This window comes from Gavialis gangeticus, unplaced genomic scaffold, assembly GCF_001723915.1.
Source record: "Gavialis gangeticus isolate Ggan-Ray unplaced genomic scaffold, GavGan_comp1, whole genome shotgun sequence".
NCBI lineage: Eukaryota > Metazoa > Chordata > Crocodylia > Gavialidae > Gavialis > Gavialis gangeticus.
The window spans coordinates 11,225,598-11,236,120 of NW_017728998.1; the positions used below are offsets into that span (position 1 = coordinate 11,225,598).

The 10,523-nt window shown below is 42.6% G+C and overlaps 1 protein-coding gene across 4 annotated transcripts in view; it reads left to right on the forward strand.

The window, feature by feature from the left end:
* The window catches only part of MAF (MAF bZIP transcription factor), a 293,225-nt gene that overhangs the window by 49,966 nt on the left and 232,736 nt on the right, over positions 1 to 10,523 (forward strand). Inside the window, exon 3 of one of the 4 annotated variants that reach the window (XM_019505502.1) lies at positions 6,180 to 6,317. The exons of 2 other annotated variants lie outside the window; for them this stretch is intronic. The gene's annotated coding sequence lies outside the window, so the exon portion shown is untranslated. Of the gene's footprint in view, positions 1 to 6,179; positions 6,318 to 10,523 lie in introns of those variants that run through there. One more of the 4 variants, XM_019505503.1, reaches the window with a different exon arrangement.

Sequence of the window (10,523 nt, forward strand, 5' to 3'; positions counted from 1 at the left end):
AGCGGAGGCTAGATGTACACCTTGCTGGGGTCGTTTGGCCCCAGTAATCTTTCCTGCCATGGCAGGGGGTCGGACTAGATGATCTACTCAGGTCCCTTCTGACCCTAGAAACTATGAAACTATGAAGACTCTGGGGGTGTTTACTCTCGGTCTCTCTGTCTTTCAACATACAGCATCTAGGTGACTTGTGATATTGTGAGTGAGGTTGACGGAGTGAAACAGAAGAGCTTAAAGGCTGTCAAGAAGGGAAGAAAAGTTAAGAACAATAATATTATCACTTTAGGAAAGGGGCCTGATACTTGCTGATGGAATTAGCTCTCAATATTGAAATGCTTGCAATGACCGGCCTTTTAAGGTGAAAATAATTGGGCGTCATTCTTAGACTTTTATTTATTAGAACATAAGTAACACGAGACTAATGCCCCTTAAGATGAGCTTAGCTTGAAAAAGGGAAATGTGTAAGAAGTCTGGGTCGTTGTCCCAGGTCCCCTTCTAGTAGCTAGTCCAGAGAAAGTATAATATCCTACTATTGTTAGCAGGTAAGGGCATAACTGTTGTTACTCAGATAGATTAGCCTGTGTGCTATTTGGTGCTAGAGGACCCAAGTAAAATCTGTGCTGATGACCCACAATGCACGGTGCACTTACAGTGTTATGTACTCTATGTGATGTAGTGTTCCTGTCTGTCTACATGTCCAGGCTGGGCAGATAATCTATCATGTCCAAGGAAAGGATAGAAATAAATGTGTGTCAGAAAAGACTAGTGTACAAGTTACAGGACTGCGGACGGCAATTCAAAAGTACTGTGTTTGAATCTAAATTGGGTAATACTGCCTGGTTTTCACCACTCTGGATCTACAAGAAACAATTTATTTTCACCCTTCTGCACTAATTCATCTTAATCTTGATAAACGTGTTGCCCAGGTATAGGGCTATTTTGAAATGGTGGCACCTATGAAGTGCAGCTCCCTACAGTCTTTCCCTTTTCTTATCCCTAGGGCACAGACAGTGCTCAAAATATATGTTAAGGGTTGTGTGTGTGTGTGTTTTGGGTTTTTGTTTTTTTTTTGCAGTTGGAAACCAGAAGCCAGCATGTGACTGAGCTTCCTTGTTTTTGGCTCATGCATTGCCAAATATAGGTGCCATGCTCCATATAAAAAACGTGGAATTACAAACAAGTGAGGTTCCCAAATGCATGTGGACATAGCCTCAAAGTCTCAAGTGACATGGGTACATAGGTTGTACTGCACCAGCTGGCGCCTGAAGCCTTTTCAGAGACCGTTTGTGATCCTTTCCATCAACAGCTCCTTCCCATTAGATGTTGCCTGTGTAAACATTATTTTAACTCCATCTTGGGGCTGCTGAGCTGATTGAAAATGAGTGGTGAAGCAATAGTAGGAGAGGAAATGCAATGGACTTATTGCACGTGTGGATTACTGGCTTTCAGGAGTGATATTCTGCCTTCTTAAAATATTAAGCCAAATGCATTTGCTTTTCATCCCCGGAGACCTGGAATCAAAACCTGTTCAATTTACAAGTGAACACGAGTCTAGTTCTATCAGTTAAGCTGCTGCTCCAAATCACAAAACCAACATTTAGTTTAGAAAAATTAGCAGGCTGTGCTCCGTAACCCCAGAGTAGCAGAGGAGATCTGGAAGCCCTCTCACCTTTACCTTGGTGTCAGTATGCATCGACAGTTTTGGGGGAGGCATACACATCACCTTAGGATTTTCTCTGTCCATTGTTCTTTCATTTGAATGAAGGCCCTCCCTCAGTCCATCGTCCCTGGCTTCCTCTTATAATCATGTGTCTCAGCACTTCCTCGAACACGGGTGCTATCCTGAACCTAGACCTACCATTTCAGACATAGAAAGCCAGTTCTCAGAAGTGAAGGGTTGTCTAACATTCTTCCCTATAGGATCCCTTTCTGATATATAAAGTATTTAACATTTGTATGGAAGTCTGCAATGCTGTGGGAAATCCTCTGTCCCTTCTTGTATAGTATTTGTAATTATTTTTTGAAGTCTTTATTTAACTCAGTCGAACTGAGCCTTTAGAAAAGTAGTACACTTCAAAAAACAAAACCAACACAAAACTAGAATATGCCTAAGAACAAGTGCTTGAAATATATAACTGATCATAATTGAGCCCTTTTTGGCTTATGCAACATCTAAAATATATTTGAAATAATGTACAATATGAAAAAGGCTCTTCTTTGAAGCTCTGAAAATAAAAGCAACATATAAAATATGTTTGTAAATAGGACAAGACCTTGGCACTCACAACTTGTATGTCAAGTTTTATTTCTGATGCAATTTGAAATGGTTTAACTTAAAATTTAATAAAAGAATCTGCCTAGATGCCAGGCAAAAAAGTTCATGAGTTCGAGGGGAAAAAAAGCTTTGCTAGGTCTGTTACTGAAATCGGACAGATTTTTTTCTTAAATGATATTAAGACTGAATAGTAAATATTTACTATAAATCCCTCGGTGATATTTGGATGAAAAGGACTATGTAAAAAAATAGTATTACTACTAGGAAAGCCACCTCTCTTGCTTCAGTACCATAATATATTAGGCATGGGACAGGTGAAGTAAAACGTCACTTGAACATTTGGAAATGAGCCCAAATGAAACATTTCTGAGGTTTGAAAAACTTTGGTTAACTTTCTTCTTCTTCTTCAGTTTTCGTCTTTGTGTTCCACACAGCATTTCCAACCTGTCTGAAAATACTCAGGGAAATGTCCTAGGGATGAAAAAGAGAAAGCCTATGGAAACAGATCCTTCACTGGTACAAATCTCCATTGACATCAGCTCAGGATGTCACCTATTGAGTAGATGTATGAAACTATTTTATAGGAGAAGCTATTATTCTCTATGACATTTTATGGGAAGGCTCCAGAAAACTAGAGAAATGCCATAAGTCTTTATTAAATTCTTCATAATGTAAGTGTTGCCAACTCTTGGGATTTTCTTGTAAATCTTGTGATAATAGATGTTTTCCTTAAACGTCCTGGAGACTTTTGATTCAGTGAGAATTTCTGCTTCTTCTTTTTTTTTTTTAACATAATACATGTTTCTAGCCATTGTGGTTAGAAGAGTGCTGGCTTTCCTAATAGCGCTGTTTTTTTACATAGTCTTTTTCATCCAGCTATCACAGAGGGTCTTATAATAAACACTGATAATTCAGTTTTATTAGCTGCCAAGCCAGATTCCTTTAAGAAAAATGTGACTTGGGTGCACCAAGAGGCAAATAAAATGAACCCTAAATTCATATTTAAAAGCAATATTTTGATTTTTAAGTTGATCCTTTGATATTTGGAAGAGTTGGCAAGACTAGGAATTTCCATACAGCTCTTCCTGGCCAAACTCAGGCTGTAGTGGAAGGGTTTTTTTCTTTCTTTAGCATGATTGGATGCAGAAACACTGGGACTTTAGCATTTCCCAACTCTCTCCTGATCTAATGATTTGCAGGCCAGACTTTCCTTGCAGCTTTGGGTAAGCATCCAAAGTTTGGGTGATTATTCAATATAAACTTCATGTCTGATTATCCTCTCCCAGACCGCACGGTATCTCAGCTCAGATCAATGGAGTGGACTTCCCTGGCCTGGCACACAGTAATGTTCTGCATTTGAAGTTGTCTCTTATCTGCCCCACTAATTTGTGAGACCTAGGAAAGCTCTGCAGTGTTGCAAAGAGGATCCCATTCCCATTCTGCAGCAGATTCTGGATCTACAGGTAGGGTGGCCACTGATGCATCCCAGAATACAGGACATCCCCTTGGTGAGGGGTGGGCCCCCTTAGCCAATCAATGGTGAGGGGTGGAGCTGCTGCTGCCTTGACCAATCAGCAAAGAGGGGTGGGGCCACTGGGCCCCTTGGCCAGTCAGAAGCAAGGGGTGGGGCCACCTCCCTCCCTTCCTGCCCCCACCTCCAGCTGGGAACTCTGCTCCTCCTGGCTGTGCACCGCCCTACCTTTTGGCACAGCCAATAGAATCATGAGGACAAATGATTGGCATGTATTTCCACCAGTGACCTGAAAATCAGGACTTTTTGCAGTCCGTTCTTCATTTAGACATGGGCAGGGGACAAAGGGTTTAAAAACAGGACCAGTGGCCCCCCTACCCACACACAAAAGATCATGAACGACCTGCACCCCCTCTTCTTCCCCCTTAGGTAGGAGAGCTTGCCAAAACCACTGCCTCCAAGGCCATCCAAAGGGATGGAGACTCCTACAAAGCAGATGAGTATGCACATGGGCTGCTGGAGGTTGTAGTTTCCTGGTGTGGTTTTCTGAGCACGCTCAAGAAAGAACTACATTTCCCAAGATGCATAGCAAGGAACCCTTTATATCAGGCTGGGGGAGGGGGCAATGTAAGAATTTGTTGACCTGCATGGATGGCATGTCCTCTTTTTACCAGGCCTCAATATTTCAGAGCCAGACTGCCCCACCCATGCACACTTTGTTCTCTCCAAGAGGTCAAGGTAGAAGTCCCTCTTCTACAAACCCTTTCTTCTCCTGTGCACCACGGAGTTGCAAGAACCAATCTCCCTCTATGCCTCCTGCTACAGGAGGGAACCGGAGCACCTGTGACCGGAGGCAATTTGAGACTCACCAGGATGGCAGGTTGGTAGAACTGACCATAACGGGACAAAACCAGTCTATTCAATTCAGATAGTAAACAATCATTATCAAAATTAGGCTGTAAAATGAAAACTCATTAGGTTCTGTAGTGTGGTCAACTCAATTGATGTTGATTAAGAACCTTGTGATATTTTGGAGTTTCCTGTAAAGCCTCAGCTCCTGGAGTCATGGTATTTACCCTGAAATCTCAGCTTCCATTGGTAAGTAAGAAAGTAAAATTTTCACCATTTGGTGAAGGGGTGAAAATATGACCCAGAGAGATCGCAGTGTTGCTGTGTTAATAAATCTTGTGATGTTTTTGAATACATGTTGTTGGCAATATGAATCTGTCAGTGGCTGTATAAGGTGCAGCAGAATCTTAGGTGTTTCATATTCTGATAGTTAGACATGGGGTCAGTGGGTTGTCATGCACTGGACAGTGTGGAGACTGAGAGGCATGCAGTGAAGTTAGACCAGCATAAGACTTGTGAGGGAAAGATCACATCCTGAACCTCTGAATTTTAGTCAGTAGGAAATAGAGGGTCTTTGTAAAGTGACCGTGCCTTGTACTGACCACCCAGGTAACTAAACACTATGGCCTTGCAACAGTGACAATATCCCAGTATCTATGCCACTCATAAGTTAACTTCTTTTAAGACATGCTATTCTGGTTCAAAAGTTTTCCCCAGAATTTGACATATTTATGTCTTAGTATGCATGAATAATAAGTTGTCCAAAAAAAGGGCAACTCTGGATAGTTGCAGTTGTTTCTCAGAAGATCCTAGATAGTTTATCAAATGGTTCGTCAGACTTCTGCTACAGTCTTAGCTAACCTTTACCTATGGGTGGGTTTCAGTGATGTTCATAGTATTTTGCTGGAAGGTGTTTTGCAACAGTAAAAAAGGATACCAGGCTTGGGGGCTGGGAGTTTCACTTGAGATCCTTAAACCCATATTGGTCCATGTTTAAAGGGTCTGATGTTCAGAGGTGCTGTGGAAACGTAGCTTCCATGACTGCTCCTCTGAAAACCAGTGCCTAGTACACCTACTCCGTGCTTAATGCCGTAGTTACATTCTTGAAAAATGCCACTTTAAGCAAAACGATGTTAAGCAAATCCAATTACGTCGCAGTAGTTACCTACTAGCAGGTGGCGGCCAAACAACGTTATAACCGAACAGTGCGCAACTGTAACGAGCGTGTTCTTTAATAGATCAGCGACATAATAACGAAACCGGGACAATGTTAAGTGACGAGTACCTGTGTAGGTTCCTGTTATTGAACTTTTGGCTCCTAGATAAGAACATTTAGGGTAGGCATTTCAGGACCATGGGATGGCAGGCTTGACAGCGGCCAGGCTGTTTGCATCACGTGCATGTGTGGGATCAGCTGGTGTTTCCGATCTCAGGGAGGACACTGAACTCATTTTTCTGTGTTCTCATGACTTGTATTAATCACTTGTTAGGTTGAACAAAGGTCGTAGCGCACCCCACCTTCTAACTTCATGTTGAGATAAAGGCGGCAAAGGGGGAAGCCAAATAATCCCTCTCTCTCTTCTCCAGCAGTTCAGGCTGACAGCTCCATGCCAATCCTAGAACCATCACCCCGAGAAGAAAAGGCCAATGCCGGCACTTTGGTGGAGGCAGGGGCGACAGAGATGTTCAACCTTAGTTGGTACTTGCTTGCTCTTGACAAGCTTAGCAAAACAAAACAGCAAAATAAGGTTCCAGCAGCGGGGAGTGAACTGCTGGAATTTCCTTAATATTAACGGAGCTTCAGGCAGCAAGCCTTAACGTGAAGAATTATTTTTAAGTAATAGCTTTTCCCCTACTTTGGAGCACAGCAGGAGGACCTTCTTTGCATTGCACAAGGAGACAAGATACCAGAAGCCCTGGTTTTGTAACTGATAACTATTTCAGGCCAACTGCATTGCCTGGAATAACTTGTATTTAAAAAAAGAACAAAATGTTACATCAAAAGATACCTCCTTCTGTTCCTTGGATTTAAAGCTCCAAACTAGATAAACCCACAGCCTGGCCAGGAATGGGCTGATGGATTTTTAAGGCTTGCCTGGCCAAATTCTTCTCTCTCTCTGACACCGCTATAGCATTTGGCCCTTAGAGGTGACTTAAAGTTGTGGGCTTCCCTAAAATCAATAGGAGTTTGGGGGGGGCGGGTCTCGCTGCCTCGGGAACTTGGGCGCCTCTTGCTGCATTAGCAAACATCCAAATGGAAACTAAGAAACAGGAAGGTGTTGTGGATTTGTATTACTTTAACACAATGGGTTTGTTCAGAGACAGTTTTCAGGCAATAAATGGCTCCTTTGTGTTATATCCCTCCCCATGGTGGCTTTCTGCACTGTATATGTGCATTTTGCCTCTGTATTACTAGGCAGGCAAGACTCTCATTGACTACAGCCTGGGACTCCTCCTCGACTCCTTCCCCTGTATAATTAAAACAAAATTAGCAAAACCAGCAACAAGCATTAGAAAAATGCATTTCCCTTTGTCTTGGTTATGTTCGTCTGCGCCCTGGAAGGGACTGCATGGTGCATCTTTTTATGAGCTGCTTCCTGAGAGCCAGGACATTGGCTTGTTATGCTGAAGCCGTGTAAGAGGGTGATCTTCATGGGCTATAAAGTAACTGAAAATCACACAGCCCCACCAGCTCTGTGCTGCAGCGGCCGGCTTGCATGCAGGAGCGAGGGATTTATAGCGCAGCCCTTGTATTTTTTAACATATATTTTTTTTACTTTTATTTACACCACAGGCTTTTATTTTTTGCCTTCTTTCTGTCACTCTCTTCTGCTTGTTCCTCATGGGGCATGGATTATTGCACCCATTACGGATTCCAAAAAAAAAACCCAAAAAGAAAGAGTAAATCTAGGTGGAGAAAGAGACCCACGATTGGGTGAAATTTGAACTTTGACATGTGTACATAGCCCTTCCAAACAGCACATATTACCTTCAACATTTGCAAACAAGTAGTAGGCATCAGTTTTTAGGGCTGGTGGAAAGGGGATGGGGGGATTGGGTGGGGGGGGAGTATATTTCTTGTTATCAGGCTCTTCAAGTCATTTTCCGTATGAGCCTTTGTAAAAGCCCAATCTCTCTCTCACATTTAAATAAGTATAATCGGGAAAGGAGTCCTGAGTTGCGGCTTTTCAAAGCAGTGGGGTGTAGTTCCATTTTATTAGCTGTCATTGAAGATCTGGTGCAGTCATGTCTAAGGCTGTAAATTCCTAGATGCTGTCAAGCCAAACTAGTTGCAAGTGATGATGGGTGCCTGCCTTCCCTACAACTTCTTTGAAAAGCAAAGTCTTCTGACTCCAAGGAAGAATATCACAGGCGGGATCTAGTCCCTGCATCCTGGTGGGTGGCATCTAGCTCAGGTATTTATAGGGCAACCACGGCCAGCATGACAATATTTGCTGCATTGCTTCATGTCAGATCCAAAGGGAAGATGCAGACATAGCCTTAATAATTAAGAAGCTGTTATTACACATTGTCTCTCACTAGATCCCTTTCATTTAGGGATGGCACTATCTTGTGCATTATCAGTTTGGGCTCATTTTTATCCCTGCCAGTTTAAGCCACTCGATCATTAGCCACAGGAATGGGTTAATCACGCTGAGGTCAGGAGGAGGACATTACATATAATCAGCAACTCTTAATCTTAAGAGAACAATCCTCATTTGCTTGAATGTGTTTGCTGACCAAAGCATGATACAAGCTGGGATTCAACGCAGTAAGAGCTATCTCCTGGGGGGGGGGGGGTTTTTTAGGACTAAAAGAAAAACGCAATGAAATGTGAATGTTGGAACTCTTCCTCTTCTGGTTTTATTAATGCAGAGTCTGGAAACAACTACACCTGACCAGTGCTTGTACATGTTAACTATCAGCTAACATAATCTGAAGCCCTTGGAAAATAGGTTGTAGCACAGATGTAACGCACTGAAGGAAGACAGTAATTTTTTTTCCTGTAGATGGGAAATGCATATGTTGCCTCACTCACTTGTCATTACTGAAACTATAGGTAGGGACAAAAATAGAAACTACTGACAGCTTGATTTCCTCATGCTGGCACCGTGCTACAGTGGAGCTCTACAAGACCCTATAAATATGCAAGCAAAGGGAAATCCTACACAAGTGGTATCATACGGCTATAGGAGCGAACAGAATTAGCTTTATTACAGCCAAACAATATGGCGAGAGTCTGCTTTTCAGAAGTTCCTCAGTTCGCAAACAATGTAAAATGTGAACCAAAGGCAGCTAATCTGGCTGGTAAACCGGGAACCGTTCCAAAATATAGCATTGGAAATGACTAGAAAAAGCTTCCCACTGCAGCCCTCGTGCTGCATCCCTTTCTGCCTTTTTAGACAGATCTCCCCTTGCAGGAGGAAAAAAAAAAAAGGAGAAAAGGGAACACTGTTTGTGACTTAAAATACCTAATAAACTTGAAGAAGATGTAGCATGGATTTAGAGTCCCAAAACCCACGAGCATTTCGGCCCAGCTTTCTGCACATTGAATATGTATTTTAAAGGAAAGAAGCCAAGATTTACTCGTGTGTTTTGCTTTGCTTGGAATATTTTTGCTCATTTGATATCTAAAAGTCAGGGGCCATGTCGGAGAGAGGCTGGCTAACTGGCCATTGTGAAGATTTCTGCTGATGGTTCACAGTGGTGCACAGAAGCAATATGTATCCAACTGTGTAAACTATGCTCCCCGCACCTACTAGCAGGGTTCAAAAGGATTGCGCGGCAAGAATATGAAAACTGCTTATGGTGGTGGGGGGGAAACCATTGCCGGCACATTGGCTGGTACTCAGACTGTATAAATAGCCTGGAGACGAAAGCAATGAGTAAAGCAGAACTCAGGGAAAGGGGACCCCAAAAAGTTGGGAACGACTCTTTAAAAACAGGCTCCTTGAAACAATCAGCTTGATTCTTTCGCATTGTTCTTGACGGCAGATATTATTTGGACCATCTCGTGAGCTCTGCCAAGTATGTCTCCTCTCAAGAGGACTCCATAATCCTCTTACTTTCATTCACATCTCTAAAGCAGCTACATCCCCTCATTTTTATAAGCTGCCGTCATCAGTTCACTTCATGATCGAGCTGCTCTCATTTCTGGTCTGAGGCAGCAGCTTGATTGGGAGCTCATTCTTCCTCGCTAGAAATGAGCAGCACGCCGCACTGGAAAGCAAACATTCCTACTTGCCTCCCGTTTCAGCTGTCAACCTTGACCTCTTCGCCAGTGGAAGTGAAACGTTTCCAAAACACACAGGAGTCCGTAGATGCTTCTTTGATTAAAACCATCCAAATTAAACATGCCTCTCCCGAAACACATGGCCAGGAGAGACAATCAGTTCCCAAAGGATTTAGCTCGGTACCAGTTTGTTGGGCAACTTGCATATTTTTTTTAATAGTTTTAACCAGGGAGCATTGAACACACTTTTTCCTTCCTTCCTTTTTCCAATCAGAACCTCCTTATGATACACAGGCAACATAAATAAATAAAGGTCTGGGCATTTCAATTAAAACAGGTTTCAGAGATCAGGATTAGCTATGCTCGGAGGTGACTGACTCTCGTACCAAATCATGTCAACTCCATTAATAACTGGACCACTGACCCTTAAAACTGGAGCAGATTTTCCCTCTCATTTCTCTAACTTCCTCAAACTGTTTGGAGTTGTTTTTTTTTTTACGCTGTGAGCCACAAAATATTAAGGGCTGGATTTATTTACGCTAGTTTGAATATCCAGGCTCATCTTGCTTCGTGTTTTATCCCAAATTGCTCTGTATGCTTCATAGGTTTCCCAGAAATAGTAAGAGTGGGTTCTGTGCAATACCACAGGTTAAAGATCCTCTACATCTTATGCAGGCAAGTGGGGCCAGATCTGGCAG